Source organism: Bufo gargarizans, chromosome 3 (assembly GCF_014858855.1).
Source record: "Bufo gargarizans isolate SCDJY-AF-19 chromosome 3, ASM1485885v1, whole genome shotgun sequence".
Classification (NCBI taxonomy): Eukaryota; Metazoa; Chordata; class Amphibia; order Anura; family Bufonidae; genus Bufo; species Bufo gargarizans.
Window position 1 is genome coordinate 477,121,299 of NC_058082.1, and position 16,408 is coordinate 477,137,706.

The 16,408-nt window shown below is 44.0% G+C and overlaps 1 protein-coding gene across 3 annotated transcripts in view; it reads left to right on the forward strand.

The window, feature by feature from the left end:
- Window positions 1–16,408, forward strand: part of ZSWIM7 (zinc finger SWIM-type containing 7) — a 161,960-nt gene that overhangs the window by 5,205 nt on the left and 140,347 nt on the right. The gene's annotated exons all lie outside the window — the stretch shown is intronic.

The window sequence follows — 16,408 nt, forward strand, 5'->3', positions numbered from 1 at the left end:
CCAATCAGATTTCACCTTTAATTTTTCACAGCTCCTTTGGAAATTGAAACGTAGAATATGATTGGTTCCGAGGGGCAACTAAGCCAGTTCTACTTTACAAATCTGACACATTGGGCCAGATTTATCATGACTCTGACAGCTCACTCCACTTTCACATATGGCTAAAGTCAGTTTTAGCCAAGTCAGATTTATGATCGGCCCTTTAAGACTGTAATAAATGTGGTTTGACGGTAGCAGTTTATCCGTCAGTAAGCAGCTTTACAAAAGTCGCACGTCTTTACGAAAAAGTCGCACGTCTTTACGAAAAAGTCGCACGTTCTATTAAAAAGTCTCCTAAGATAAGCATGGTCCTCACTGGAGTGAAATTGCGCATTTTTTTTTGCGACTTTTTAAATAGTTCCGCAAACCCCCCCCCCCCAAAAACAACAAAAAACAGATGCAGCACAGAAGTCATCAGTATTTAGAAGATCCGTGTTTTTTGCAGATTTCAAAATACATGCGGTCATGTGCATGAGTCCTAATGCAGAGGACTCCTGACTGAGCAGGAGCATGAGTTCATAAATCCCCTCAATGTAATCCAGAAGGAAGGAGAATGAGAGTAAAAAGTTGTGGATCTAGACCTCATGTAGTACTGCAGTTCTTAGGGCTGAACGTCTTACTGTACTTTTGCAAAACTTTGGATTTGTCATCGTAACTTATAAAAGGTTTGATCGGTGGGGGTCTGAATGCTGACACCCCCACCACTTTCTAAAAGGAGGGGAAAGAACACTCAGACACAGAGCTGTCTCGTTCTAGATGTAAACCTCACTATGACATATCAATAGCTTGGTAAAAGTTCAGGGACACTTAAAGGGGTTGTCTCATCTCAAACAATGGGGGCATATCGCTAGGATGTGCCCCCATTGTCTTATAGGTGCAGGTCCCACCACTGGGACTTGCACCTGTCTCCTAAACGGAGCCCCTCAAAGTGCTGGCTGGAGGACTCCGGTCCGGGCACCACCAAGCGATCTCCCCATAGAAGTGAATGAGAGCGCTCCCATAACCAGTGCTCGGCTATTTTCGGCGGCCACATATGTGCATACGCATTTCACCCTCCACCACTTTCAGGGCTCCGTTCCCGATATGTTTGGGGGTCCCAGCGATATGTCCCCATTGTTTGAAATGAGACAACCCCTTTAATACAGACGACAGACTCTCTTTAGCCCCTTTCTGTAATGACACCGGCTTGCTGATCAGCTGATTGCCGCTGGATCTGCTTCATATGCTATGAATGTTGGGGTTTGTTGGCCATAGATATGTAGTAGTGCATGAGGACTATTCAGATGAATGGCTGGCCATACAGCGTGCCAGTGTCTGAGCTGCTCTTTGTTAGTAGTTTTCCAAGTTTGCTGATACTGGGGGGTCCCAAGGGAGGGAGCCCCTGTGTGAAGGGGTGTCTCAGCGAGTCAACCATTTTAGAAGATTTGGGAGCCTTGTGAGGAAATAGCTGGCATACTTCTGTCTTGGGTAAATATTTCATGTGGCTGATCTCTCTTATTTCCCCGTGTGCCTCTCCAGCAGTCTGCTGCTCTCATTCTCTTCATTGCTTAGGTCAGTGGCGGATTGCCGGCAGCCTTTCTTATTTCCTGCCAAAATGAAGATTTCCATGTGAAAAGTTGCCAAAAAAACATATTTTTAAAAAGTATAGTATAAAGTATAAAGATTTTTTATTTTTTACCGTACATGAGACGAATGCTGCTTGACGTCAGTTTGCTGTGACATTCAGTGGAAATTGGAGTATTTTTGTCTTCCTGCCCATTTTACGGGACAGATCGTGTCTGTTTCCTCGTGTCTGCTGTGATGTGACATGTTCTGATCTCGGTACATGTTGATGTGGACATAAGAGCAGCAGATGTTAACTTATTTAATGAACGTAATCCAGAAGATCTACGGAGTGGCGTTCTTTAGATGTTGATACAACTGGCCTTCTACTAGACGACATGACGCCTTGCTCTATGAAAAGATTTTGAAGGGGTTGGCTCATCTCAGACATTAAAATTGCTGGCATATCCTAGTCATGTGCAATCAGATAAGTGCGGGTCCCACCTCTGGGACCCGCTCCTATCACCAGAACTGGGCCCCTAACTGAATAGAGGGCAGCTGTGCATGCTTGGCCACCCTGCATTTACCGCCGTGTGAGTTCTGAAAATAGCCGAGCGTCGGCTCTGATATTTCTAGCAGTCTCTTAGTGGTGAATGGAACGGTGGCCATACTTGTGCGGTGCGCTCTCCATTGACTGTCAAACACTCGGCTATTTTCAGAACGCTCATAGCAATGAATGCGTGGTGTGCTCTACTTCTTCCATTCTGGAGATAGGAGTGGGTCCCATAGGTGGGACCCCACACCTACCTGACATTGATGGCATATCCTAGCTCCCCATTCATTGCCCCAATTGCCCTGCTCGAATTTATTTCAGTCTGGCAGTTCAGTGGACGTGTTCTTTTATAAGGGAGCCTGTCCTTTCTGCTTCTATTCTTCACCCTGTAACTGTCATAGCTTCTAAGAGTAGATACAGCTGGTGGTAGTTGAAGGATGGAGCTGAGCATGTGCGACCACCTCAGTAGGTGGACATGCATATTACTATACAGATTGAACACCAGGTGGCACCATTAGGATGAACTTATCTTATAACTAGAACATGTTTGTAACTGAAAGTAAATTACCAAAGTAAGTAGTTTTTCATTTTGAATCATATTCAAATAACATTTGATGGTGGCACGACTGCTTTAAGTCTTTCAATTCAGGAGCGTCCTCTAATGGTTCTAAAGAATTTTGCGCCTAGCTTAGGTTCCTTTTTAGAACATGGGGGGGGGGGGAGGGGGAAACTAACTTAAAGGGGTTGTCTCACTTCAGCAAGTGACATTTATCATGTAGATGTAGTTAATACAAGGCACTTACTAATGTATTGTGATTGTCCATATTGCCTCCTTTGCTGGCTGGATTCATTTTTCATCACATTATACGCTGCTTGTTTCCATGGTTATGACCACCCTGCAATCCATCAGCAGTGGCCATGCTTGCACAATTTAGGCTGGTGATTTTTTTCCTACCACCACTGCTAGATGCCCTTTTAATCAAGCATATAGAGATTCTGCAAAAACACATAAATGTGGTGGCAGTAGCATAGTGTGGCAGTTGCCTTGTGTCCTACTGTTCACCCATAGCAGTGCCCACCATGCTGCTAGGCACATTGACCCGGTGTGACACAGAGCCTTAGTCATGATGGCCAACGTACATGTAGCCATCGGCCAAAATGAGCACTGAACCAGCAGTTTGAAAATCACTCCATATTCTAACATTTTTCCCTCAAGGCTCATGGAGGCAAATGACACCACTCCCCCTCAACCATATGTGATTAGATAAATAAAAACACTGACAACATTTTTCTTAGTGGAATAGAAATGGCCGAAGTGCTTTATTAAGGGTAACCAAAATTAAAGCCAATAAATAATTTAATAAATTAATTAAAACCATAAACCATAACAATAAATACCAATTTCAAACCATCCATATAGACCAAGATCCACTCAGCATCAGCTGAGCGATACAGCCCCTCTAATAAAGCACAGCGACAGATAGCACAAAATTAAGGGAGGGAGGGCGCTGTCCAGATCCGTGACGACTGCCCTGAGGTAGCGGCGAACCTGAAAATATAAAGGGGACAAGTTTCCCGCCTTGCGGCCAGGAACAAATCAAAGAGCTGGAAATCTCCCCCAGCAACAGGGCAGCAACCAATCAGCAGCTCCGCTCCAGTTGCCATCCAGAATCTCAAACGTAAACAGAACCAGCTCCAACCGGATTCAGCTTCTTGAGGTAAATTCACCTGAAAAATAAGGCGGGAAGGGAAAGAAAAAGGGGGAGAGGAGGGGGGGGGGGGTAGAGAACACTAACTGCCTAATAAACTTGCCATAAAATATGGGGTCATTGCCCCCATGAGTCCCCCAAGCTAATCGCTCTGGTGGGCCCTTACATTCATTCAAATGAATGGTTCTGCCAGAATGAACCCCACATTGACTCCATCCATGCGTGGTCCATTTTAAAACTTGTCCCTACTCCCCTCCGGAACACAGAAGAGTTTCCTATCGTCTGGTGAAAGGGGCCTAACAATGAAACAGAAGGACAAAGAACCCTTAGGCAAGCTTCACACTATAAGGCCCCCTGCACACGAATGTGTGCACCCCGTGCGTTCCGTGAGCATTCCGCATCACAGATGCGGACCCATTCACTTGAATGGATCCGCAAATCCGGAGATGCGGAACGGAACCCTACGGAAGCACTACGGGGTGCTTCCGTAGGGTTTCGTCCCATACTTCCGTTCCGAAAAAAGATAGAACATGTCCCATCTTTTTGTGGAACGGCAGGATCGCGGACCCATTCAAATTAATGGATCCGCGATCCGCTGCGGCTGCCCCACGGACTGTGTTCATGCACATGGAAGTACGGGACGAAACCCTACGGAAACACTCCGTAGTGCTTCCGTAGGGTTCTGTTGCCCGCAATTCCGTAGTGCTTCCGTAGGGTTCCGTTACGCATCTCCAGATTTGCGGATCCATTCAGGTGAATGGGTACGCATCTGTGATGCGAAATGCCCATGGAACAGCACCCGTATATTGCGGATCTGCAAATGCGGTCCGCAATACGGCAACAGGAAGCACACATTTGTGTGCAGGGGGCCTAATGCTAAAGATCCGGCAGGCTGTCCCGGCAGGGCACAGCGTCACAGATCTCTCTACATTCCGGCATTGTAGGAAGCTTGAACGTCTCAGTTCGGCCCCATTAACTATAACAGGGATCGGTGGAGATCCAGCTGCAACCTGGCCAACTCTTGGCATATTTGACGGGTTGTGGCCACCGGTCCCCATTATAGTTAATAGGGATGTACGGAGAATTTCGAGCTGTGCCCTGCCGGAACAGCCTGGGGGATCTCCAGCGTTAGTGTGAAACTAGAAGTACTTACAATCTCCCATAGTTCAAGAGATCATCCACTGTCACTTACATACGGTACTTATAAAACATAAGGGTGAGTGGACTCTGCTTCAAAATTGTGAGTGGTTTCTGATCCTACCCATTTCGATGGAAACTTTGGCTGTGGATTCAGCACGAAATCCACACCAAAAATAAACGTCATTAGTATTTTTCCACAACGTGGTATTTGAAAATGCAGGTGGGGGAACAAAAATATCTTGTAAATGCGGTTTTTACATTGAAATCAATAGGAGTTGGATTGCACATGTTTTCTGTGTGGCTTTTAGGGGCAGAATCTGCTCCAAAATCCATGCTGAGAAATCGCTGTGTGAACTTTCCCTGATGGTACCATCAAGTATATGCACCAACACAGAATATCATGTCACATCTGATACATGCTTAAAGGGGTTGGCCACTTTTTGGTTAAGGCTACTTTCACACTAGCGTTTTTTGCGGATCCGTCATGGATCTGCAAAAACGCTTCTGTTACCATAATACAACCGCATGCATCCGTCATGAACGGATCCGGTTGTATTATGTCTTCTATAGCCATGACAGACCCGTCTTGAACACCATTGAAAGCCAATAGGGGATGGATCAGTTTTTTATTGTGTCAGAGAAAACAGGTCTATCCCAATTGACTTACATTGTGTGACAGGACGAATCCGTATTGCTCCGCACCACATCGCAGACAGAAAAACGCTGCTTGCAGCTTTATTCTGTCCACAATGGAGACGCAACTAAACGGAACAGAATGCATTCTGCTGCACTCCGTTTTGTTCAGTTCAGTTTTGTTCCTATTGACAATGAATGTGGACAAAACGGAAGCGTTTTCTTCCGCTATTGAGATCCTATGACGGATCCTAATAGCGGAATTGAAAACGCTAAAGTGAAAGTAGCCTTATATGTATGTAAGATTACTAAATGGTACTCACTAATATAGCCTTTGTTATTGTTCTGTGCCATTTGCTATACTTCATAAGCCATCGCCCACTTCTTAGGTAAAATCTTTTGTGCTGTCCAGGCATGGTCCTGTCCATAAAATGGCTGCTGATTAAGGGTCATGTGACTAGGCAAATGATTCAGTCTCCTCTGTTCTAACACACTGCACCTCACTAAATTCCCAACAGAACAAGTGCAGATGGCAGGTGCAGTGTATTTGAACAGAGAAGACATCACATGGAGGTGATCTGCCTGGTCACATGACCCTCCATCAGCAGCCATTTTATGGACAGGACCTCTGTGTGGACAGCACAAGAGACATGGCATACAAGAGGGCATACCTTATGAAATAAAGAAAATGGTGCAGAATTTCAACAAAGACTATATTAGTAAGTGCCTTATAATCATCTCACAAACACATTGGTCAACAGTAACCAGAAAGTGGCCAACCCCTTTAACCTCTTTAGGACACAGGGCGTACAGGTACGCCCTGATGTCCTGGTACGCCCTGTGTATTTCCGATCACCGCTGCGCGGCGGGTGGTGATCAGGACAAGGTGCCTGCGGTTTGCGGCTCTTCATGTTGCAGGCGGCGGCGGTGCTATCGAGTCCCCATGGGTCTGTAGGGGGGACCCAATGGCCTGGATCTCACAGGCAGGAAGCTGTATGAGTAATACACACTGTATTACTCATACAGCCAATGCATTCCAATGCAGAAGTATTAGAATGCATTGTAAAGGATTAGACCCCCAAAAGTTGAAGTCCCAAAATGGGACAAAAAATAAAGTGAGAAAAAAAGTTGAAAAAATAAATTTTCCCCGCCAAAAATTAAAGTTTTAAGTAAAAATAAACAAAAACATCATTTTCCCCAAATAAAGTTAATAAAACATAGACATATTAGGTATCGCCGCGTCCGTATCGACCGGCTCTATAAACATATCACATGACCTAACCCCTCAGATGAACACCGTAAAAAAAAAAAAAAAAAAAAAACTGTGCTAAATAAACCCATTTTTTGGTCACCTTACATCACAAAAAGTACAACAGCAAGCGATCAAAAAGCCACCAAAATAGTACCACTCTAACCGTCACCTCATCCCGCAAAAAATGAGCCCCTACCTAAGACAATCGCCCAAAAAATAAAAAATAAACTATGGCTCAGAATATGGAGACACTAAAACATCATTTATTTTTTTTAATTTTTTTTAAAAACTGTTATTGTGTAAAACTTACATACATTTTTAAAAAAGTATACATATTAGGTATTGCCGCGTCCGTATCGACCGGCTCTATTAAAATATCACATGACCTAACCCCTCAGATGAACACCATCAAAAATAAAAACTGTGCTAAATAAACCATTTTTTGTCACCTTACATCACAAAAAGTGTAATAGCAAGCGATCAAAAAGTTATAAGCACCCCAAAATAGTGCCAATCAAACCATCATCTCATACCGCAAAAATCATACCCTACCCAAGATAATCGCCCAAAAACCTAAAAAACTATGGCTCTTAGACTATGGAAACACTAAAACGTTTTTTTTTTTGTTTCAAAAATTAAATCATTGTGTAAAACTTACATAAATAAAAAAAGTATACATATTGGGTATCGCCACGTCCGTATCGACCGGCTCTATAAAAATATCACATGACCTAACCCCTCAGATGAACACCATAAAAAATAAAAACTGTGCTAAATAAACCATTTTTTGTCATCTTACATCACAAAAAGTGTAATAGCAAGCGATCAAAAAGTCATATGCACCCCAAAATAGTGCCAATCAAACCATCATCTCATCCCGCAAAAAAATGAGACCCTAACTAAGATAATCGCCCAAAAACTGAAAAAACTATGGCTCTCAGACTATGGAGACACTAAAATCATTGTGTAGAACTTACATAAATAAAAAAAATTGTATACATATTAGGTATCGCCCCGTCCGTGACAACCTGCTCTATAAAAATACCACATGATCTAACCTGTCAGATGAATGTTGTAAATAACACAAAAAAAACTGTGCCAAAACAGCTATTTCTTGTTACCTTGCCTCACAAAAAGTGTAATATAGAGCAACCAAAATGTACCCTAAACTAGTACCAACAAAACTTCCACCCTATCTCGTCGTTTCTAAAAGGGGGTCACTTTTTTGAAGTTTCTACTCTAGGGGTGTATCAGGGGGGCTTCAAATGGGGCAAAATCTGCCTTCCAAAAACCGTATGGCATACCTTTCTTTCTGCGCCCTGCCGTGTGCCCGTACAGCAGTTTACGACCACATATGGGGTTTCTGTAAACTAAAGAATCAGGGCCATAAATATTGAGTTTTGTTTGGCTGTTAACCCTTGCTTTGTAACTGGAAAAAAAATATAAAAATGGAAAATCTGCCAAAAAAGTGAAATTTTGAAATTTTATCTCTATATTTTCCATTAATTCTTGTGGAACACCTAAAGTGTTAACGACGTTTGTAAAATCAGTTTTGAATACCTTGAGGGGCGTAGTTTCTAGAATGGGGTCATTTTTGGGTGGTTTCTATTATGTAAGCCTCACAAAGTGACTACAGACCTGAACTGGTCCTAAAAAAGATTTACTTCTAAGCCTTGTAACGTCCCCCAAAAATAAAATGTCATTCCCAAAATGATCCTAACATGAAGTAAACATATGGGAAATGTAAAGTAATAACTATTTTTGTAGGTATTAATATGTATTATAGAAGTAGAGAAATTGAAACTTGGAAATTTTAAAATGTTTCCAAAATTTTGGGCAAATTTGGTATTTTTTTTTAAAAATAAAAATGAATTATTTTTTTTTTACTCCATTTTACCAGTGTCATGAAGTACAATATGTGCCAAAAAAACTATCTCAGAATGGCCTGGATAAGTCAAGGCGTTTTAAAGTTATCACCACATAAAGTGACACTGGTCAAATTTGCAAAAAATGGCCTGGTCCTCTAGGTGAAAATGATCCCGGTCCTTAAGGAGTTAAACCATCCTTTGGCATACGATAACGAGCATTCAGATGACAACCAGTTTTTATCACCCCATTATTATTTTAGTATAGCTGGGATAAACAGCTGCTGGACACCTTGTGCTACTTATCTGCATATTAAAGTCAGTCATCTGCCTTGCTGGATCTGCGCTTGTCACCAGTTTCTAATGCTGTTTGTTGCTTATCAATATGTGCTCCCAGTTCAGAGAAATAAGAATTTTTATGTCATTTTGATGTTTTAAATTAGCCTCTTGGTGCAGCAACAGTGTTGATGTTGCACCCTGAGGGTTTGCCGTGGCTGCAGAAGAAGACCACGGAGCGATGAGTACAGCCACCATAAGGAGCACTGTATTCACCGCTCCCTGATCCTACTGTGGACTTGGAGAAGACCAGGGAGGGGTGAATACAGGCAGCACTAGCAGCGCTTCACTCGCCGCGACTCCTACATACTAGTGAGCGCTTTCATAATGGAAGCGCTCACTGGTATTCGCTACATAAGACACCCTGCCATTTCCCCCCACTTATGGTGGAAAAAAGTACATATTATGGCGTGGGAAATACAGTAAGTGGTGCATGTGAATTTACTTTTTGTTATAGATACTAATAGAAGGTAATCCACATAGTTATGTACCGGCTATACATGTATTTTCCAATGAACTTCTCTTGCATGACATGATTTCTGGAATTGCTTTTCCCAGGATAAATTTCCTGTTTACTTAAAATATTCAGCCAGGATTTTAATAAAAAAAAAAAATCATATCCACTCTTTTTCTTTTTTTTTGTTTCTTTAAAGAGGTCAGACACAATAATGAAGTGAATAATGACGTAAATTGCATGATTTTCCTATCCTGTGACATAAAGTCATGATTTTATTAAAGACACGGAGGCTCCTATTGCTATCTCTTTCTTTACTAAATCATATAGCAGCAAAGAACAAACGTATCAATCAAGATGATAACCATGGCAACCAACCCCTCCCCACTGTGCCAGTATAACAGTCCTTGGCTCTGTCAACTCCTCCTCTTTCTTTGGTGATGATCGTCTTCTGGAACTCTGAATGTGAGAACAAAAACACTCCAGCCGCGGAAACTGGAACACAACCGTAACCGAACACGACTCTTCAACGGAAGAATGAAGCTGGAGACTCAAACGCAATCAGCAGTTGGAAAACGGCATATTCATCCTATGAAAATAAAAACAAGACAAAAGGTAGAAAACGTCCTAGTAATGAATTAAAACAATTCTCAGTAGTCCATTGGAGCGTACATACAGTAAAATAACAAGTGAACGCAAAACTAAATCTAATAGAGACAAATAGTAATCCACATCCCAAGCCCTAGGGAGGGGCAATACTCGCCTCCGTGTCTTTAATAAAATCATGACTTTACGTCACAGGATAGGAAAATCGTGCAATTTTATTACATGACACGGAGGCTCCTATTGCAAGTTTAAAGCTGACCTACAACAGAGGAAAAAACATGAACTGTAGGCCGGAAATAAAACTCCCGAAATGTAGATACACGTGACCAATCCGCCATCCTCATAATGTCCTCCAAACGCGCCCCTGCCACCGCCATAGAGGTCGCCGAAGCCCCTCTAGCGGAATGAGCTGTGAAAATTGCAGTATTCACTCCTGCCAAGGACATAATCCACTTTACCCAACGGGCCAGAGTGACCGTGGTGACAGGACGGAAAGGGCGCCGGTATGACAGAAAAAGCTCAGGACAAGAAGAGGAGTGATGAGGGTCCATACTAGCCTCATATTCCCGGAGACAGGCCACTGGACAGAGAGCAGGAGCATCCGGGAAACTGGGATAAGAATCAGTCCGAATATTGGTCTTGGTGCGTCGCGTGATGTTAAACACGACACCCTCTGGAGTAAACGAACGAGCGTCATGATCCAAAGCGCGGACATCTGATACTCTCTTGCAAGAGATTAAGCAAAATAAAGAGACCAACTTGTCCGAAAGCTGGCGAAGAGAAAGGTCCGCATTAGATGGCCACGAAGAGAACAAGGATAGAACAGAGGAGACATCCCATGTAGAGGAGAAACGAGGTCTCGGAGGACGAGAAAGGCGTGAACCTCTGAGAGTCGGCAAACTAGAGGGTGCTGACCGGCTGGACACCCCCCAAACCCCTGGTGAAATGCGGAAATGGCAGAACGGTATAAGTTGATGGTATGGTAAGCCTTACCCTCCTCAAAAAGCGAAGTAAGAAACTGGAGAACAACAGTTACAGGAGCTGAAACGGGATCCAGGTGCCTAGCCAGGCACCAATCAGCCCAAGTAGCCAGGCACCAATCAGCCCAAGTAGCCAGGCACCAATCAGCCCAAGATCTCCAGGCTGACCGATAAGATCGTCTGGTCCCCGGAGCCCAAGCCTCGTCCAATAGGCGTCTAGCTGACTCCGAAACTCCAGCGATGTCCCAGGGTTCCCTGAAATTCTGCACGCCAGGAGCTGAAGGGAGTCTTCGAGGACGAGAGGGTGCCCCAGACCTGCTGGATCCAATAAGAGGTCCGGGAAGACCGGAAGAAGTAGAGGGCATTGGATCAGGCACTCCTTAAGCTGAGGAAACCACGACTGGGTGGTCCAGAACGGGACTATGAGTACAAGATCTGCGCCCTGACGGCGGACCTGAGATAAAACTCGGGGAATCATTGCAAATGGAGGGAAAGCGTAAGAGAGGTGGCCGGTCCAATTCTGTAGAAACGCATCGACCGCCTCCGCGTCTGGATCCGGACGCCAGCTGTAAAGTGGAAGTTGGGCGTTCAAACGGGACACGAAGAGGTCTAAACGGAAAGGACCCCAACGGGAAGATATGGATGAGAACACTGTGCTGTCTAATCTCCAATCGCCGGAGTCCGACAGAAAACGTGAGCTCCAGTCCGCATGGGTATTGTGGAGACCCGGTAGATACTCCGCCGTAACAGTGATCTCTCTTGCCAGGCAGAACGTCCAGAAATCTCAAGCCAAATGGGACAGAGTCGTAGAATGCGTGCCCTCCATGGCATTGACATACCGGACCGCAGAGATGTTGTCCATCCGCAGTCTGATGGAAGCCTTGGCTAAGCCGTTCGCAAAACTGCGAACTGCAAATTAACCCGCTAGCAGCTCCAAGACCAGACTCCTCTTCTTCTGACCAGCGACCCCCGGTAGTCACACCATTGCAGTAAGCTCCCCAGCCCAGAAGGCTGGCATCCGACTCTATCGTGAAATACGGACGGGGGACAAAAATCGCTTTCCCATTCCACACCTCCAAGTTGTGGATCCACCACGTCAATTCGTCTCTGGTGTCCTCGTCCAAGGTGATCAAATCCGCGTAACATGCCCCCGAATGGAGGTGGGCAATTTTGAGGCGCTGCATGCCTTGATAATGCAAGGGAGCTGGGAACACTGCCTGGATGGACGAGGAGAGGAGGCCTATGATGCGGGCCAGGTGTCGCAGGGAAACCTGCGGAAGGGAGAGGGTGTGAAGAAGCTCCTTGCGGATGGCACGAACCTTGAAGGGTGGGAGGCTGAGAGACTCCGTGGAAGAATCGATAGTGAAGCCCAAGAATTCTATGGACTGTCCCGGAGTAAGCGACGACTTCTCCAGGATGAGGAGGAATCCCAGCCGAGACAACAGATCCATGGACCACTGTAGATGCGTAAGAAGGACTGAAGGACTCTGGACCATGATGAGGATATCGTCCAGATAAAAAATCTGGCGAATCTCCCGACTGCGGAGACAGGATATGACTGGTCGCAAAAGCTTGGTGAAACACCAAGGGGCCGAAGAGAGCCCGAAGGGTAGACATGTGAACCTCCACACCTCCGAGTCCCAGAGAAAACGAAGGAGATCCCTGGATGACTCGGCCACCGGTACCGTCAGGTAGGCATCTTTCAGGTCTAGTTTGACCATCCAATCTCCATGGAGGAGCAAATCCCTGAGGAGGTGGATGCCCTCCATCTTGAAGTGCCGATATTGCACGAAGGCGTTTAGTGCCTGGAGGTTGATCACAGGTCGCATCTGGCCTCCTTTTTTGGCCACAAGGAACATACTGCTTATGATGCCCTCTGAGGAAGAGGGAGCCCGCTCTATGGCGCCCTTCTGACATAACGCTGTCAACTCCTGATGTAATAGCAGGCGTGATGAGAATGGGAGAACTACAGGATGCGGGGGAGGGATCTGGACATGGGAGCAAACCAGCTCTATGTGAAACCCTTGGACGGTAGAAAGAACCCATGGGTCGGCAGTGATGGTTAACCAGACATGGGAAAAAAGACGGAGCCTGCCCCCCACCCAAGGAGTCAAAGAAGACGCTGGCATTCGACTTACCGAAAGGACGTCTGGATTATGAACCTCTGGCTCCACGTGAACGCCAAGAAGATCCAAGGGTGGGGAGGAAGGCGGGCGACTGACGGAACTCCTGGTTGGAGGGTCGATAGGAGAAGGAGCCTCTACCCGAACCACAGGTCTGGTAGTATGAACGGCCGGACAGGCGGCCCCTAGAGCTGCCGGCCCTGTTAGAGACCCGTCCCTGGAAGACTCGTTTCATTGACGTCTGAGCCTTATCAAGGGCAGTGAAGGCTCCTACAAACCGGGACAGATCCTATATGAAGGAATCTCCAAATAGCAACCCTTGGGCCTCTTTGCCTGCTTCCGTCAGGGCTAAATTGGAGAGCTTAGGCTCAATTTTAAAGAGAATTGCTTTTCGTCTCTCAATCGAGAGCGAAGTATTGACGTTGCCCGTGATACACACGGCATGTTGTACCCATCCCCGGAGCTCAGTTCAAAAATTTTTGTCAGTGGGCCCAAAAGGTCCAATAATTTGTCCTGACAGGGCTTTAACCCCTTAAGGACACAGCCCTATTTCACCTTAAGGACCAGGCCATTTTTTGCAAATCTGACCACTGTCACTTTAAGTGCTGATAACTTTAAAACGCTTTGACTTACCCAGGCCGTTCTGAGATTGTTTTTTCGTCACATATTGTACTTCATGACACTGCTAAAATTGGGTCAAAAAAGTTAATTTTTTTGCATAAAAAAAATACCATATTTACCAAAAATTTTGAAAAATTTGCAAATTTCAAAGTTTCAGTTTCTCTACTTCTGTAATACATAGTAATACCCCCAAAAATTGTGATGACTTTACATTCCCCATATGTCTACTTCATGTTTGTAGCATTTTGGGAATGATATTTTATTTTTTGGGATGTTACAAGGCTTAGAAGTTTAGAAGCAAATTTTTAAATTTTAAGAAATCTTCAAAATCCCACTTTTTATGGACCAGTTCAGGTTTGAAGTCACTTTGTGAGGCTTACATAATAGAAACCACCCAAAAATGACCCCATTCTAGAAACTACACCCCTCAAGGTATTCAAAACTGTTTTTACAAACTTTGTTAACCCTTTAGGTCTTCCACAACACTTCATGGCAAATGGACATACATTTTTAGAATTTAGATTTTTTGGAAAATTTTGCAATATAATCAATTTTTTCCAGGAAAAAAACAAGGGTTAACTGCCAAACAAAACTCAAAATGGGTTGCCCTGATTCTGTCGTTTGCAGAAACACCCCATATGTGGTCGTAAACTACTGTTTGGCCAAACGGGAGCACGTAGAAAGAGGGGAACGCCATATGGGTTTTGGAAGGCAGATTTTGCAGGACTGGTTTTGTTTATACCATGTCCCATTTGAAGCCCCCTGTTGCACCCCTAGAATAGAAATTTCAAAAAAGTGACTCCATCTAAGAAAGTACACCCCTCAAGGTATTCAAAACTGGGTTTACAAACTTTGTTAACCCTTTAGATGTTCCACAAGAGTTATTGGCAGATGGAGAAACAATTTAGAAATTTCAATTTTTTGGAAAATTTTCCAATATAATCAATTTTTTCCAGGAGTAAAACAAGAGTTAACTGCCAAACAAAACTCAAAATGGGTTGCCCTGATTCTGTAGTTTGCAAAAACACCCCATATGTGGTCGTAAACTACTGTTTGGCCGAACGGGAGGACATAGAAGGAGGGGAACACCATATGGGTTTTGGAAGGCAGATTTGGCAGGACTGGTTTTGTTTATACCATGTCCCATTTGAAGCCCCCTGTTGTACCCCTAGAATAAAAATTTCAAAAAAGTGACTCCATCTAAGAAAGTACACCCCTCAAGGTATTCAAAACTGGGTTTACAAACTTTGTTAACCCTTTAGGTGTTCCACAAGAGTTAATGGCAGATGGAGAAACAATTTAGAAATTTCTATTTTTTGGAAAATTTTCCATTTTAACCCTTACTTTATTACTGAAAAAAATGGGTTAACAGCCAAACAAAACTCAAAATGGGTTGCCCTGATTCTGTAGTTTGCAGAAACACCCCAAATGTGGTCGTAAACTACTATTTGGCTAAACGGCAGGACATAGAAGAAGGGGAACGCCATACGGTTTTTGGAAGGCAGATTTTGCTGGACTGGTTTATTTACACCATGTACCCTTTCAAGCCCCCTGATGCACCCCTAGAGTAGAAACTCCATAAAAGTGACCCCATCTAGGAAACTATGGGATAAGGTGGTTGTTGTTTTGGTACTATTTTAGGGGTAAATATGATTTTTGGTTGCTCTATATTACACTTTTTTGAGGCAAGGTAACAAAAAAATAAAATTCTAAAATTTTTCTACATTTGCTATTTAGTTTTGTGGAACACCTAAAGGGTTAACAAAGTTTATAAAGTAACTTTTGAATACCTTGAGGGGTGTAGTTTCTTAGATGGGGTCACTTTTTTGGAGTTTCTAGTCTAGGCTACATCAGGGGGGCTTCTAATGGGACATGGTGTCCAAAAAAAAAACTGTCCATCAAAATCTGCCTTCCAGAAACCATATGGAGTTCCCTTCGTTCTATGCCCTGCCGTGCGGCTATATAGCCATTTACGACCACATATGGGGTGTTTCTGCAAACTACAGAATCAGGGCCATAAATATTGAGTTTTTTTGGGCTGTTAACCCTTGCTTTATTACTGGGAAAAAAAGGATTCAAATGGAAATTTTGCCCAAAAATGGGTGTTTTGGCACCGTTTTTATTTTATATTTTTAACACCGTTCATCCGAGGGGTTTGGTCAAATGTTATTTTTATAGCGACGACTTTTACGCACGCGACGATGCCCAATATGTATGGCTCTCAGACTTTGGAGACACTAAGCAGGCATCCTAAAACTGTGGCCCTCCAGATGTTGTAAAACTACAATTCCCACCATGCCCTGCTGATGGCTGTAGGTTGTCTGGGCATGCTGGGAGTTATAGTTTTACAACATCTGGAGGGCCGCAGTTTGAGGATGCCTGCACTAAAACTAATATTTTTTTGGGGAAAAAAAATTGTTTCTGTGTCTCCAAAGTCTGAGAGACATAGTGTTTTATGTTCTCTAGGGGACTGTTGGAGATTATAAAAATTTAGTACTCCATGGAAGTGTGATACTCCCTGAAGCAATCGATAACGCAGAGGCCCGGATGATCGG